The following is a 16438-nucleotide window of genomic DNA, read 5'->3' as shown; positions in this document are numbered from 1 at the left end:
GTGGGACATCCTGTCCCACTTCCTCCTTCCGCCGAGGGGGCGCTAAGGCGATACGTCATATCGCCTTTTGGCGGCCCCTCCCTGTATGCGATCGCTGGGACACATGACAGATCCCAGGCGATCGCCTGTCTAATCAGATGCAGACGCATGCGCAGTGAGTGCCCGGCCGTGAAGCGGAAAGCTGTCAGGGCCGGGTGCCCACAGCAACAATGAGGACGCCAGCCGGAGAGGGGGGAGAGGAGCAAAGCTGCGGCCGGAGCGTCGCTGGAACGTGGAGCAGGTGAGTGTCGGTTTATTAAAAGCCAGCAGCTACACTTTTTGTAGCTGCTGACTTTTAATAAACATTAAAAATGCCTGGAACTCCCCTTTAATTCTTCCCCCCCCCACCACTTCTCAATTCACGGGCCTGGCCCCCCGCTTCCCAATTTGCACCTCCCCCCATCCCACTTCTCAATTCGTGCCCCCCCCTGCTTGTCAATTCGTGGCAGCACCCCCCCCCCCCCCCGGTTCTCTGCTCCACCAGGGGGACCATGCCCGAAGCTGTGTGAGGGGCCCCAAAATTCCTGATGGCGGCCCTGATCTGATAATACATATAAATTCTTACATAACAATGGTCCCCTAGTGCATGGATGAGGCATGGATCATTTTCTGTTGCATTACATCAAGAGTCACCAAACTTTCTGAGCAAAGGGCCAAGTTTACTATCCTTCAGACTTTAGGGGGGGCCAGAATGTGTCCAGCGGAAGTACAAAATGTCCTGATATATGCCCCCATATATTGGGGAGGGGGGGGGGGGTTGAATGGTGTCAGTGGCAGGAACAGGGTGGATAAAAATTCATTATTTTTTTAAATATGTTTTTTTTTTTACTTTTATCAAATTTATTGTAATAAAATGCTTTTGGAGTAAAATTCTATCTAAAGAGTGTTTTATATTTAAAATACATTTAGTTTAATTTGGTTTAATCAGCATGAAATGGAGCTTAGTTATGTAGCATGAGGCTGTATATTCTGCAATATTTACATTTTTGGTAAACTCATTTGATGAATCCAAACTCTGCAAGCTGAGATAACATGCGCTGCATTGATGCATTCACACCATTTCACAGTAACCCTGAAATAAAACAAAGTTCAGGAATATTCCTGTTTTGCAAATCTATGTACACTACAAACTGTACGATTGAATCGGTTCTAATATTGCTGTTTTACTAATCTGACAGCTTATTATTCTAAATAGGAAACCTTCATTTTGTTTGAAAATATTAAAGATTCTAACTACCAGCAAGAATGAGTTCTTACATTTAAAGAGTACCTGTCATTTCAGAATCATCATGGCAGTGCCTGTTAGCGGGCATCCAATCATCTGCTGCCGCCACGTCCCTCACCTTAAAGCGGATGTTCCCCCCCCAAAAAATATTAAAAACCAGCAGCTACAAATACTTACAAATTACTTTTAATATAAGGACACTTACCTGTCCTGGAGTCCAGCGCCGTCCGCAGCAGAGCGAGAGCGATCGCTCGTCACCCTGCTGCTCCCCCCTCCATACACGCTGAGGGAACCAGGAAGTGAAGCGCTGCGGCTTCACTGCCCGGTTCCCTACGGCGCATGCGTGAGTCACTCCGCGCCCGCCGATTGGCTCCCGTTGTGTGCTGGGAGCCGAGTGTTCCCAGCACACAACGGGGGGGGCGGCGACGGGATGTGACGCAATGCCCGTCTTTTGCCCGTGAATGCCGGGCCGGAAGTGGGTGCAAATACCTGTCTTTAGACAGGTATCTGCACCCCCCTCCCCCCTGAAAGGTGTCAAATGTGACACCGGAGGGGGGGAGGGTTCCGATCAGTGGGACTCCACTTTAGGGTGGAGAACCGCTTTAAAGTGAATAGGACTGTCGGTGAGTCATCAGCGGAGAAGTCCAGCCTGAGCTCGTTTGGCTGAGCTTCTTCTATGGGTCACAGGAGTGCAATTAGTTTTGCACATTTGTGACCTATTTTCAGCAGAGAGCGCTCTGAAGTCCGCTCTTTGCTGACCTCACTGGAATCAATCCAGGCATTGCGTCATCCCGGCAATAAAGTCTGGATCCGCCAGGTGCCTGGACTGACACCCGTCTGCAGCCTCTCAGCGTGCCGCTGAGACGGCCGCTCCCCACCCCCTCCACAGCTCAGCGACCCAGTGAGAGTGGGGGCAGAGCAGAGAGCTGCTGAATGACAGTCAGCAGCTCTCCACTCTGGGATCTGTGAGAACCGAGGCATCGGCGATGTTTGATTGCTCGGTTCTCAGTGCAGAGGCGGCGGGAGACAGGTGCAGCATCGGACTGATGCTGCATCCATCTAGGTAATTCTGGGGGGAGAAAAAAAAAACATACTTCTCTTTTAAATCAAATACACCCTGGGCAGAAATAGTGTCCCATTACTGGTATTAGTGGGAGGAATGGTTCCCCACCACTGGTGTCAGTGCGAAGAATAGTACCCCATTATTGGTGTTGGTGTGAGCGATAGGTCTCCATCATTGGTTTCAGTGGCAGGAATAGTGCCCCATCATTGATGTCAGTGGTTAGAATAGTGCCCCATCGTTGGTGTCATTGGGAGAAATTGTGCCCCATCGTTGGTGTCAGTGGGAGCAATAGTGCCCCATCATTGATCTCAGTGGTTAGAATAGTCCTTGGGAGGAATAGTTCCCCATTATTGGTGTCAATGGGAGGAACAGAGAAATCATGTCCCATCATCATAGGAATAGTGCCCCGTCATTGGTATCAGTGGCAGGAATAGTGCCCCGTCATTGGTATCAGTGGCAGGAATAGTGTCCCGTCATTGGTATCAGTGGCAGGAATAGTATCCCGTCATTGGTATCAGTGGCAGTAATAGTGTCCCGTCATTGGTATCAGTGGCAGGAATAGTATCCCGTCATTGGTATCAGTGGCAGGAATAGTGTCCCGTCATTGGCATCAGTGGCAGAAATAGTGTCCCGTCATTGGCATCAGTGGCAGGAATAGTATCCCGTCATTGGTATCAGTGGCAGAAATAGTGTCCCGTCATTGGCATCAGTGGCAGTAATAGTGTCCCGTCATTGGTATCAGTGGCAGGAATAGTATCCCGTCATTGGTATCAGTGGCAGGAATAGTGTCCCGTCATTGGTATCAGTTATAGTGTCCCGTCATTGGTATCAGTGGCAGGAATAGTGTCCCGTCATTGGTATCAGTGGCAGGAACAGTATCCCGTCATTGGTGGCAGTAATAGTGTCCCATCATTGGTATCAGTGGCAGTAATAGTGTCCCATCATTGGTATCAGTGGCAGGAATAGTGTCCCATCATTGGTATCAGTGGCAGGAATAGTGTCCCGTCATTGGTATCAGTGGCAGTAATAGTGTCCTTCATTAGTATCAGTGGCAGGAATAGTGTCCCGTCATTGGTATCAGTGGCAGGAATAGTGTCCCATCATTGGTATCAGTGGTAGGAAGTGTCCCACCATTGGTATCAGTGGCAGGAATAGTGTCCCATCATTGGTATCAGTGGCAGGAATAGTGTCCCGCCATTGGTATCAGTGGCAGGAATAGTGTCCCACTATTGGTATCAGTGGCAGGAATAGTGTCCCACTATTGGTATCAGTGGCAGGAATAGTGTCCCACCATTGGTATCGGTGGCAGAAATACTGCCCCATTGTTGGTCTCATGGGGAATAATAATGTTATTGTTGGTGTCAGTGAAAGAAATAGTGCCCCAAGAGGCAAGCAAAGGTCTTGCAGACCACTACTGTACATACATTGTACATTATATGCAGTTCTTTGGTCATGTCAGGGGGCACACTGAAGCTTCTCTAATAGAATATACAGGTATATCTATATATACATTGATCATGCATAAAATATATATGTATATACAGTATATATGAAGCCAAGGTAAACGTATATAGTGAATATATATATATATATATATATATATATATATATATATATATATATATATATATATATATATATATATACATAGAATAATGCATATATATATATATATATATATACTTTTTTACATGAAATATATTATATTTTTACATATTCAGAAGCCAGCCAGACCACACTAGGCAAAACTCACCCATCAAGAACCATACACGCATATAAATAAATACATTTATTCCATTCCTAGCCTATATTAAATACAAATACAATGCTAGGAGCACTTACCTGCCCCTACTCCTCCGGCACACACTGTATAAACTCCTCACACTACTTCTCCCGCAGAACTTCTCCCTGCGGTGACGTCTCAATCACCTGCCAATCACAGCAATCTCCGGCTCCGGGGAGCAACAGACCAGCCAATGGAATCCCCGCGCGAGCCGATAGGTGCTGGCGAAGAGCGCGCAGCCCAGCCAATAGGAGTGGAAGAAAATGATAACACACTGTATACATGTGGAAATCTGAAAATTCTGATGAAAGAAATGGCGGGAGAATATCGGGGTGCTGGGGGAGGGGTAGTGTGTGGGGGTGCAGTGTGGAGGGAAATATGGCACAATATACATCCAGTACAGGGGGAATAATAGTTATGACTAGTATACATGTCCATTATTGGGACGTTGTGTCCTGCTTGGGGTGTAGAAAGTGGGGTTGAACTTGCAGGAGTCACATGTGCAGTGGGGTCCCTGTTCTTTGAGGGAAATAGGCAGGTTCTGTAAAACAGGACATGCATTCTCCCAGCAGACGTGGAAGCTCTGCTGGATGAAGAAATGTACAGCAAATTCCCAAATTTAAAAAAATTGAAGAGCCGAGAAGATACAGGTTTGAGGGGGGCTAAAAGTAAAGCATGGGCCTAGCAAAAGGGAGTGTACAAAGAAGGCATAGTGGAGGGGGGTGTACAGTAAAAAGAAGGCCCAGTGGAGGGGGTTTACAGTAAAAAGGCCCAGTGGAGGGGGGTGTACAGTAAAAGAAGGCCCAGTGGAGGGGGGTGTACAGTAAAAGAAGGCCCAGTGGAGGGGGGTGTACAGTAAAAAGAAGGCCCAGTGGAGGGGGGTGTACAGTAAAAAGAAGGCCCAGTGGAGGGGGTGTACAGTAAAAAGAAGGCCCAGTGGAGGGGGGTGTACAGTAAAAAGAAGGCCCAGTGGAGGGGGGTGTACAGTAAAAAGAAGGCCCAGTGGAGGGGGGTGTACAGTAAAAAGAAGGCCCATTGGAGGGGAATGTACAGTAAAAAGAAGGCCCAGTGGAGGGGGGTGTACAGTAAAAAGAAGGCCCAGTGGAGGGGGGTGTACAGTAAAAAGAAGGCCCAGTGGAGGAGGGTAAAAAGAAGGCCCATCAGAGGGGGTGTACAGTAAAAAGAAGGCCCATTGGAGGGGGGTGTACAGTAAAAAGGCCCATTGAGGGGGATGTACATTAAAAAGAAGGCCCAGTGGGGGGGGGGGGTGTACAGTAGAGGGAGGCCCAGCGAGGGGGGGGTGTACAGTAGATGGAGGCTTATTGAAAGACAGTGTACAGTAAAGGAAGACCCAGTGGAGAAGAGTGTACCATAGAGAAAGACCCAGTGGAGAAGAGTGTGCAGTAAAGGAAGACCCAGCAGAGGGAGGTGTACAGTCAATGGAAGCCCAATTAGGGAGGGTGTACAGTAGAGAGAGGCCCTGTGGAGATGGGTGTACAGTATATGGAGGCCCACTAGAGGGGGGTGTATAGTGAGGGAGGCTAGTGGGGTGGAGGCCCAGTGAAGAAGGATTTACAATAGATACAGGACCAGTGAAGGAGGATGTACAGTAAGGGAAGACCCAGTGGAGTAGGGTGTACAGTAGAGGGAGGCTGGGGGAGGGGAGTGTGCAGTAGAGGGAAGCCAGGAGCTGGGGTGTACAGTAGTGGGTGGTCAAGGGGGTGTACATTAGATGGAGGTCAGGGGGGTGTACAGTAGATGGAGGTCAGGGGGGGTGTACAGTAGAGGTAGGCAAGGGGAGGGAGGTGTACAGTAGAGGAAGGTTGGGGGGTGTACAGTAGAAGGAGGTCGGGGAAGGGGAATGTACAGTAGGAGGGAGGTGGTGTACAGTTGAAGGAGGGGGGGTGTACAGTAGAGGGAGGCCAAAGGAGGGGTGTGTACAGTAGGAGGCCGGGGGAGGGTGTGCAGAAGAGAGATGACCTGTGAAGATGGGTGTACAGTATATGGAGGCCCACTGGAGGTTGGTGTATAGTGAGGGAGGCCAGTGGGGTGGAGGCCCAGTGAAGAAGGATTTACAATAGATACAGGACCAGTGAAGGAGGTTGTACAGTAAGGGAAGACCCAGTGGAGTAGGGTGTACAGTAGAGGGAGGCTGGGGGAGGGGGGTGTACAGTAGGAGGCCGGGTGAGGGGTGTGTACAGTAGGAGGCCGGGGAGGGGGTGTACAGTAGGAGGCCGGGTGAGGGGTGTGTACAGTAGGAGGCCGGGGAGGGGGTGTACAGTAGGAGGCTGGGTGAGGGGTGTGTACAGTAGGAGGCCAGGGGAGGGTGTGTACAGTAGGAGGCCGGGTGAGGGGTGTGTACAGTAGGAGGCCGGGGTGTAAAGGAGGAGGCCGGGTGAGGGGTGTGTACAGTAGGAGGCTGGGTCAGGGGTATATGGAGGCCCACTGGAGGTTGGTGTATAGTGAGGGAGGCCAGTGGGGTGGAGGCCCAGTGAAGAAGGATTTACAATAGATACAGGACCAGTGAAGGAGGTTGTACAGTAAGGGAAGACCCAGTGGAGTAGGGTGTACAGTAGAGGGAGGCTGGGGGAGGGGGGTGTACAGTAGGAGGCCGGGTGAGGGGTGTGTACAGTAGGAGGCCGGGGAGGGGGTGTACAGTAGGAGGCCGGGTGAGGGGTGTGTACAGTAGGAGGCCGGGGAGGGGGTGTACAGTAGGAGGCTGGGTGAGGGGTGTGTACAATAGGAGGCCGGGGGAAGCTGTGTACAGTAGGGGGCCGGGGAGGGGGTGTACATTTGGAGGCAGGGGAGGGGGTGTACAGTAGGAGGCTGGGTGAGGGGTGTGTACAGTAGGAGGCTGGGGAGGGTGTGTACAGTAGGAGGCCGGGTGAGGGGTGTGTACAGTAGGAGGCCGGGGTGTAAAGGAGGAGGCCGGGTGAGGGGTGTGTACAGTAGGAGGCTGGGTCAGGGGTGTACAGTAGGAGGCCGGGTCGGGGGTGTACAGTAGGAGGCCCCCCGGGTCAGGGGTGTACAGTAGGAGGGTGTGCAGAAGAGAGAGGCCCTGTGGAGATGGGTGTACAGTATATGGAGGCCCACTAGAGGGGGGTGTATAGTGAGGGAGGCCAGTGGGGTGGAGGCCCAGTGAAGAAGGATTTACAATAGATACAGGACCAGTGAAAGAGGATGTACAGTAAGGGAAGACCCAGTGGAGTAGGGTATACAGTTGGGGGAGGGGGGTGTACAGTAGGAGGCCGGGGGAGGGGGGTGTACAGTAGGAGGCCGGGTGAGGGGTGTGTACAGTAGGAACCCGGGAGTGTAAAGTAGGAGGCCGGGTGAGAGGTGTGTACAGTAGGAGGCCGGGGTGGGGGTGTACAGTAGGAGGCCGGGTAGGGTGTGTACAGTAGGGGGCTGGGGAGGGGGTGTACAGTAGGAGGCCGGGTGAGGGGTGTGTACAGTAGGAGGCCGGGTGGGGGGTGTACAGTAGGAGGCCAGGGAGGGTGTGTACAGTAGGGGGCTGGGGAGGGGGTGTACAGTAGGCCAGGTGAGGGGTGTGTACAGTAGGAGGCCAGGGAGGGGGTTTACAGTAGGAGGCTGGGTGAGGGGTGTGTACAATAGGAGGCCGAGGGAGGCTGTGTACAGTAAGGGGCCGGGGAGGGGGTGTACATTTGGAGGCAGGGGAGGGTGTGTACAGTAGGAGGCTGGGGAGGGTGTGTACAGTAGGAGGCCGGGGGAGGGTGTGTACAGTAGGAGGCCTGGTCGGGAGTGTACAGTAGGAGGCTGGGGAGGGTGTGTACAGTAGGAGGCCGGGGAGGGTGTGTACAGTAGGAGGCCGGGGGAGGGTGTGCAGAAGAGAGAGGCCCTGTGGAGGGGGGTGTACAATATATGGAGGCCCACTGGGGGGGGGTGTATAGTGAGGGAGGCCAGTGGGGTGGAGGCCCAGTGAAGAAGGATTTACGATAGATACAGGACCAGTGAAGGAGGATGTACAGTAAGGGAAGACCCAGTAGGGTGTACAGTAGAGGGAGGCTGGGGGAGGGGGGTGTTCAGTAGGAGGCCGGGGGAGGGGGGTGTACAGTAGGAGGCCGGGTGAGGGGTGTGTACAGTAGGAAGTCGGGGGTGTAAAGTAGGAGGCCGGGTGAGGGGTGTGTACAGTAGGAGGCCGGGGAGGGTGTGTACAGTAGGAAGTCGGGGGTGTAAAGTAGGAGGCCGGGTGGGGGGTGTACAGTAGGAGGCTGGGGAGGGTGTGTACAGTAGGGGGCTGGGGAGGGGGTGTACAGTAGGAGGCCGGGTGAGGGGTGTGTACAGTAGGAGGCCGGGGAGGGGGTGTACAGTAGGAGGCCGGGTGAGGGGTGTGTACAGTAGGAGGCTGGATGAGGGGGTGTACAGTAGAAGGCTGGGGAGGGTGTGTACAGTAAGGGGCCAGGGAGAATGTGTACAGTAGGGGGCAGGGGGAGGGGAGTGTAAAGAAGGCCAGGTGAGGGGTGTGTACAGTAGGGGGCCGGGGAGGGGGTGTACAGTAGGGGTCCGGAGGAAGGGGTGTGTACAAGAGGTCGGAAGAGGGGGTGTACAGGAGGCCGGGTGAGGGTTGTACAGTAGGAGGCCGGGGAGGGTGTGTACAGTAGGGGGGAGGGGGTGTTCAGTAGGGGTCCGGAGGAAGGGGTGTGTACAGGAGTTCGGGGGAGGGGGGTACAGTAGGAGGCCAAGTGAGGGTGTGTACAGTAGGGGGCGGGAAGGGGGTGTACAGTAGGGGGCTAGAGGAAGGGGTGTGTACAGTAGGAGGCCGGGTGAGGGGTGTGTACAGTAGGAGGTCAGGGAGGGGGTGTACAGTAGAAGGCTGGGGAGGTGTGTACAGTAGGGGGAGGGGGGTGTACAGAAGGAGGCCGGGGAGGGGGTGTACAGTAGGAGACTGGGTGAGGGGTGTGAACAGTAGGAGGCCGGGGGTGTAAAGTAGGAGGCCGGGTGAGGGGTGTGTACAGTAGGAGGCCGGGGAGGGTGTGTACAGTAGGAGGCCGGGTGAGGGGTGTGTACAGTAAGGGGCCGGGTGGGGGGTGTACAGTAGGAGGCCGGGGAGGGTGTGTACAGTAGGAGGCCGGGGAGGGTGTGTACAGTAGGAGGCCGGGGAGGGTGTGTACAGTAGGGGGCTGGGGAGGGGGTGTACAGTAGGAGGCCGGGGAGGGGTGTGTACAGTAGGAGGCCGGGGTGGGGGTGTACAGTAGGAGGCCGGGGAGGGTGTGTACAGTAGGGGGCTGGGGAGGGGGTGTACAGTAGGCCGGGTGAGGGGTGTGTACAGTAAGGGGCCGGGGGTGTAAAGTAGGAGGCCGGGTGAGGGGTGTGTACAGTAGGAGGCCGGGGGTGTAAAGTAGGAGGCCGGGTGAGGGGTGTGTACAGTAGGAGGCCGGGTGGGGGTGTACAGTAGGAGGCTGGGGAGGGGGTGTACAGTAGGGAGCTGGAGGAAGGGGTGTATACCGTAGCGGGCTAGAGGAAGGGGTGTGTACAGTAGGAGGCTGGGGTGGGGGTGTAAAGTAGGAGGCCGGGTGAGGGGTGTGTACAGTAGGAGGCCAGGGTGGGGGTGTAAAGTAGGAGGCCGGGTGAGGGGTGTGTACAGTAGGAGGCCGGGGTGGGGGTGTACAGAAGAGGGGGTCCAGCAGAATGTTTGGGTGTACAGTAAGGTGGAGGCACAATGGGGGGGATGGTTCAGTGTGGGGACACCTACATGATTATCCAGACCACTGTATCAGGAATGTGACCATCCAAAGTATGACATCATTATCTACAGCCTACAATGTATTGACTTTTTCTAGTGAATGTTTCTGCTTTTAGCTGTACCCATCAGCTATATTCTAATGTTTCTTCTGCACAATGAACGTGTGATGCCCTTAGGTTGACCTGGCAATTTATTTTGCTCCAACAAATCTTTTACCCTCAGAAGTAGTACATTTAGCATAAACTATATATATAAAAAAAAAAAAAAAAAAGTTCCCCCGAAAATTGAAATGACTGTTAATATTAAAAAATAGCAAAACATATTCATATATAGTATCAATGGTAGCACTGAGCCCAGTGTTGTAAACAAACAGCACTGCACTGGTCGGCTCTAGGAAGAAACTGAGCAGCGCGACACTGGCAGCCTCGCTTTGGGATGAAGATGGCGGAAATGAAAAGCCTCTATCTGCTCCGCGCACTGCGCTCTGCGCCGCCGCCGTCTATCTAATAGGGGACTTTCACATCCCCTCGTGACCGGCGCGTCCTCTGTGTGTCATGTGACCTCAGCCGCCCGCACTGCACAGTGACAGCACCCTGGGGAGTCTGTGCGGAGAGTTGGGGGGACAGTTCACGGATCAGGTACCGGGGATCGGGGCTATTAGGGGTGCGAGGAGGAGAGGGGAGGCACAGTAGCTTTGCAGGACTGGATAATGGGGTTCTATGATGACAGAGTGTCCCTGGGGTCCAGAATGCTGATTTCCTAGGTAGAATAGCGGAAAGTGGGAAGTGTGCTGTATGGAGATCAGAAAGATAAATGGCTGTGTAGGTCTGTTGCTATCTATATGTTTGTGATGGGGTATGTATGTATGTGTGTGATATATATATATATATAATGTGTTTATGTGTGTGTGTGTATATGTGTGTATATATATATATATATATAATATATATATATAGATGAGGTCCTGTCCCTTCAGTGTGTACATTCTTTGGTTACTCTCTATACGCTGATATACAGTTATCAATTTGGAAGGTGTGTTTTCTGATTTGGGGGGGGGGGGGGGGGGCAAAAAATGATGCAAGTCACTTTAATATACCAGCATACTTCTTCATGCAGTCATTGGCTCATTATTTTTATTTACAGGCAAAACTTTCTTTGTGTGTGTGTGTTCTTGGATAGGGTAATACTTCATATTCCCATCACACACGTTCCTGGATAAGCTCTCAAATGCTTGACAAAGGGGTCCTGCGTTACCCCCGAAACATTGCACCCTCCTTGTATTGTGATCATGCAAGAAATAATCTTTTGGATGCCACTTTGTGTCCATCCAGCAAATATCTACTTTGTTTCTTGGATAGGGTGGGATTATTTTTTTTTTTTTTTTAACGGTCTGTGTCCCATTGTAAAGTGATTATCCCTCACTTCCTGTCCAGGAGACTCCACAGGAAGCAAGAGGTCATCTTTCCAAAGTGAAGGGAAAACCCCTCTTAGTTGTCATTGGAAGAGGTGTCTCATGGCGCTTTGAAGCGACAGCATACAGAGTATGCTGTGCCATGGTCGCAGCTCCCATGTGCATGTGTGGGAGCGATGTAATGCCATTTAAATGGCTGGAGCCCACAAACCCAGAAGGAAGATTGGGTGAAGATGGAAGCCCTGTCAACGATGACAGAGCACTGCTTGAGGGCTTTGTTTTTAAAGCAAGTTTTCTATACTGTGCTAGTATGCATGCTAGCACATAATGCTGTTAACTTGCAGGGGGGAAGTTCCCCCCCCCCCCTCCAGCCTTTACAACAGCTTTAAGGCCTATTTTACAAGGGCTTCAGCTTTTATAAGGGTCTGTTCACACTCAAATGCAGTGCGGGAAAAGTATGTTCCATGTGCATTTCCACTACCGCATCATCTGCCCTTGCGAGACATGCACCCCAAATTACAATGAAGATATTTGCCAGCACACCATGGATCGACACAGAATGGCGTCCAAATGGATATTTATTGCATGATCACAACACAAGGAGAGTGCAATGTTTTCAGGGTTAGTAGATCGTTTAAAGTGACATCCAGCACAATTGGATCTACTTTGATATGGGCTGAAGTCCGTCACCGATGTCAGTCCAGGCACCGCGTTATCATGACAGTAAAGTCTGGATCCGCCAGGTGCCTGGACTGATACCCAGCTCAAGCGTTCATATTCGCCAGCACACCATGGATCGACACAGAATGGCGTCCAAATGGATATTTATTGCATGATCACAACACAAGGAGAGTGCTATGTTTTCAGGGTTAGTAGATCGTTTAAAGTGACACCCAGCACAATTGGATCTACTTTGAGATGGGCTGAAGTCCGCTCTCTGCTGACGTCACGGATGTCAGTCCAGGCACCGCGTTATGACGGTAAAGTCTGGACTGATACCCAGCTCAAGCGTACATATTCGCCAGCACACCATGGATTGACAACTTCCATCCAAAAAAGTTTTTTTAATGAAAAAGATCACATCGCAAGGGATTGTGCAACGTTTCGGAGCCACGCAGGGCCCCTTCGTCAGGCATGTGATGATGATAAGACACTGTAAGTCAGTGTTTCTCAATTCCAGTCCTCAGGCCCCCCCAACAGGTCAGGTTTTCAGGATTTCCATTATTTTGCACAGGTGGTTTGATCAGTTTCACTGCCTTAGTAATCACCACAGCCTTTTCATCTGAGGGAAATCCTGAAAACCTGACCTGTTGGGGGGGCCTGAGGACTGGAATTGAGAAACACTGCTGTAAGTTAAGAAACTGATTACTCGGAGCACCAACCCTTAAAGCGGGATTCCACTCCTGTTTTTTTTATTTTTAAAGTCAGCAGCTATTAACACTGTAGCTGCTGACTTTTAACCACTTAAGCCCCGGACCAATATGCAGCCTAAAGACCCAAGGTGTTTTTACAGTTCGGGACTGCGTCGCTTTAACAGACAATTGCGCGGTTGTGCGACGTGGCTCCCAAACAAAATTGGCGTCCTTTTTTCCCCACAAATAGAGCTTTCTTTTGGTGGTATTTGATCACATCTGCGGTTTTTAGTTTTTGCGCTATAAACAAAAATAGAGCGACAATTTTGAAAAAAAAGCAATATTTTTTACTTTTTGCTGTAATAAATATCCCCCAAAAACATATATAAAAACATTTTTTTCCTCAGTTTAGGCCGATACGTATTCTTCTACCTATTTTTAGTAAAAAAAATCGCAATAAGCGTTTATCGATTGGTTTGCGCAAAATTTATAGTGTTTACAAAATAGGGGATAGTTTTATTGCATTTTTATTTTTTATTTTTTTTTTACTACTAATGGCGGCGATCAGCGATTTTTTTCGTGACTGCGACATTATGGCGGACACTTCGGACAATTTTGACACATTTTTGGGACCATTGTCATTTTCACAGCAAAAAATGCATTTAAATTGCATTCTTTATTGTGAAAATGACAGTTGCAGTTTGGGAGTTAACCACAGGTGGCGCTGTAGGAGTTAGGGTGCACCTAGTATGTGTTTACAACTGTTTGGGGGTGTGGCTGTAGGAATGACGTCATCGATCGTGTCTTCCCTATAAAGGGAATGACGCGATCGATGCGCCGCCATAGTGAAGGACGGGGAAGCCGTGTTTACACACGGCTCTCCTCGTTCTTCAGCTCCGGGGAGCGATCGCGACGGAGCGGCTATAAACAAATAGCCGCGCCGTGGTCCCGGATCGCTCCCCGAGCGGACCCGACCTCCGCATGTAGCGGGGGGGGTCCCGATCGGACCCCCCACCCGCTAATAGGCGAGGACGTACCTATACGCCCATGTGCCTGTACGTGCCATATTGTGGACGTATATGTACATGCGGGGGTCGGGAAGTGGTTAATAAGGACACTTACCTGTCCTAGTCGCCCGCGATATCGGTCCCCCGGCGGCGATCGCTCAGTCCTGGTGCCTCCATCCTTACTAAGGGAAACAGGCTTTACTGCCCGTTTTCTACTTTGCATGCGCGACGCTTTGTGCACCGCATACTAGCTCATTATGAAATACTTACCTTAGAAGGAGGCATTGGTAACTTACCTGGTCCACGCCGAGGTAGCTGACATGTTGCTTTGGCGTGTATTCCGGGTTTCGCAGCTCCAGCGCTGTGAGTGGCTGGAGCCGCAATGTCATCACTCCCGCGCATGCACGTGGGAGACTTCTTTCCGGCAAGGTCTGGCATCTGCCGGGCCTTCAGCCGAAAATCCCCTGTGTGCATGCGCCTCTGCAGTCAGCGGCTCATTGCGAGGGGAATATCTATATTTTTTCTCTTTTCGTCCATGGACAGACACGGCTGAACCATGTTGCGGCTCTTCAGATCTGTTCTGGGAGGCAACAGCTTTCTCTGCACAGGAGGTCGCAGTAGCTACACTTGACAGAGCTTTCAATCCAAACTGAGGGAGTTAAAGCGGCAGCTTTGTAAACTTCTGAAATGGCTTCTTTTAACTATCTTGCAATAGTACTCTGAGAAGCTCTAGAGCCTTTCCTGTAACCTTAGAACACAATGAAAAGGCTAGAGGCCTTATTGGCTTACCTGTAGGTAAAATTACAAAAAAAGACTATACAACCGCTTTAATGCAGTCCTAATATTTTTACTAGCGGGCCAGAGCCAACGCTCTCAAAGTACACATAGCTGCCCTATCCAATTTCTTGGAGCTAAAGTTTGCAGAAGATCCTCTTGTCATAAGGCGATCTTGAGGAGCAAAACCCTGTGAAGACCCAAGTTTCCCGCTTGTGATTTAGGTACTGTCTTAAAGGAATTTTTTTTTTTAGCTAAATAGCTTCCTTTACCTTACTGCAGTACTGGTTTCATGTCCTCATTGTTCGTTTTTGCTTTGAAGTTGCTGTGATCTCCACACTTCCTGGTTGCCTGTTTCCTTATAACCACAGTACTGGGAGCTTTCTCACGGTGGTCTAAGCTGTCATTACTGTGTGTCTAAAACTTAACAGAAGCAATCGGATTCATTTTAAAAACAAAACACTGCCCTGGATTTGTTTGTTTTTGTTCTGTGTCTCTCTCTAGTTCACAGGAACATGAAACCAGTTTAAAAATGAAAGTGAAACTACAGGCACATTATATGATTGAATTTAATCTATGTTTAATCATTTTTAAAAGGAATCGGTTAACTTTTATGTCTCTATACCCTGTAAACAGTCCTTTCAGCAAATATTTTTTTTCCTTTAGTGACCCTTTAAGATGTTTTCAACAAGAATTCTTTGAACCTCCTGGATGAATGTTCAATGAGATTTATAACGCTCAAGTCTGCGCTTCTAGTAGCCTTGGTTTCAGCTCGCAGAGACAAAACTATTCTCGCATTAGACACAGCATTTGAAGAAATTATCCCTTCCATTTGTGAAAAACTAGCAACAAGGAAAAAGATTATAACATTAATGTAAGGCGATATCTTATCTCTTATATTGACCATATGAAGGAGTGGAGGAATTCCTCTAGCCTCTCCGTTTTGTTCAAAGGTTACAGGAAAGGTTCTAGAGCTTCTAAGACAGGGGTCTCAAACTCAAATTACCTGAGGGCCACAAGACAAGTTTTCATATGCCATGGGGGGCCGCATGCAAACTTTCAAACTTCAAAAACAACAGTACTGGTGTCAGCGAACACATTATTAACCCCCAGCACTGGTGTTAGTGAGCGCATTATTACCACCAGCACTGGTGTAAGTCAGGGTTTGACAAATTTGCTTGGAATCTAGGCGCCAGCTAAAAAAGTTAGGAGCCAGAAAACGCACCCCGTCCCGACGAGCTTGCGCGCAGAAGCGAACACATACGTGAGCAGCGCCCGCATATGTAAACGGTGTTAAAACCACACATGTGAGGTATCGCTGCGATTGGTAGAGCGAGAGCAATAATTCTAGCCCTAGACCTCCTCTGTAACTCAAAACATGCAACCTGTAGATTTTTTTAATCGTCGCCTATGAAGATTTCAAAGGGTAAAAAAGTTTGTCGGCATTCCACAAGCGGACGCAATTTTGAAGCGTGACATGTTGGGTATGAATTTACTCGGCGTAACATTATCTTTCATAATATTTAAAAAAATGGGGATAACTTTACTGTTGTCTTATTTTTTCATTAAAAAAAGTGTAATTTTTTCCCAAAAGAGTGCGCTTGTAAGACCGCTGCGCAAATACGGTGTAACAGAAAGTATTGCAACGATCGCCATTTTATTCTCTAGGGTGTTAGGATAAAAAAATATATATATAATGTTTGGGGGTTCTAATTAGAGGGAAGAAGATGGCAGTGAAAATAGTGTAAAACTACATTAGAATTGCTGTTTAACTTGTAATGCTTAACTTGTAATACCAACGGCCACCACCAGATGGCGCCAGCTCACATCTGGTGGTAATAACTTGTAATACCAACGGCTCACCACCAGATGGCGCCAGCTCACATCAGGTGGTAATAACTTGTAATACCAACGGCTCACCACCAGATGGCGCCAGCTCACAAAAAAAAAATGTTTTTTTCATCTTTGCTCCCCCACTTCCGCCCTGCCTGCGGGCCATTTATAACTGGTCCGCGGGCCGGTACTTTGAGACCACTGTTCTAAGAGCACTATTGCAAGATAGTTAAAAGAAGCCATTTCAGAA

The 16438-nt window shown here is 49.9% G+C and overlaps 1 protein-coding gene across 2 annotated transcripts in view; it reads left to right on the top strand.

Moving 5' to 3' along the window:
- Positions 1-10256: 10256 nt before the first annotated feature.
- The window catches only part of WDR91 (WD repeat domain 91), a 51817-nt gene continuing 45635 nt past the window's right edge, over positions 10257-16438 (top strand). The window contains exon 1 of one of the 2 annotated variants that reach the window (XM_040345665.1): positions 10257-10449. The gene's annotated coding sequence lies outside the window, so the exon portion shown is untranslated. Of the gene's footprint in view, positions 10450-15006; positions 15230-16438 lie in introns of those variants that run through there. The other variant, XM_040345666.1, reaches the window with a different exon arrangement.

Source organism: Rana temporaria, chromosome 3, assembly GCF_905171775.1.
Source record: "Rana temporaria chromosome 3, aRanTem1.1, whole genome shotgun sequence".
Taxonomy (NCBI): Eukaryota; Metazoa; Chordata; class Amphibia; order Anura; family Ranidae; genus Rana; species Rana temporaria.
The sequence above is the reverse complement of the archived record's forward strand: the minus strand, read 5'-3'. Positions and strand labels throughout refer to the sequence as shown.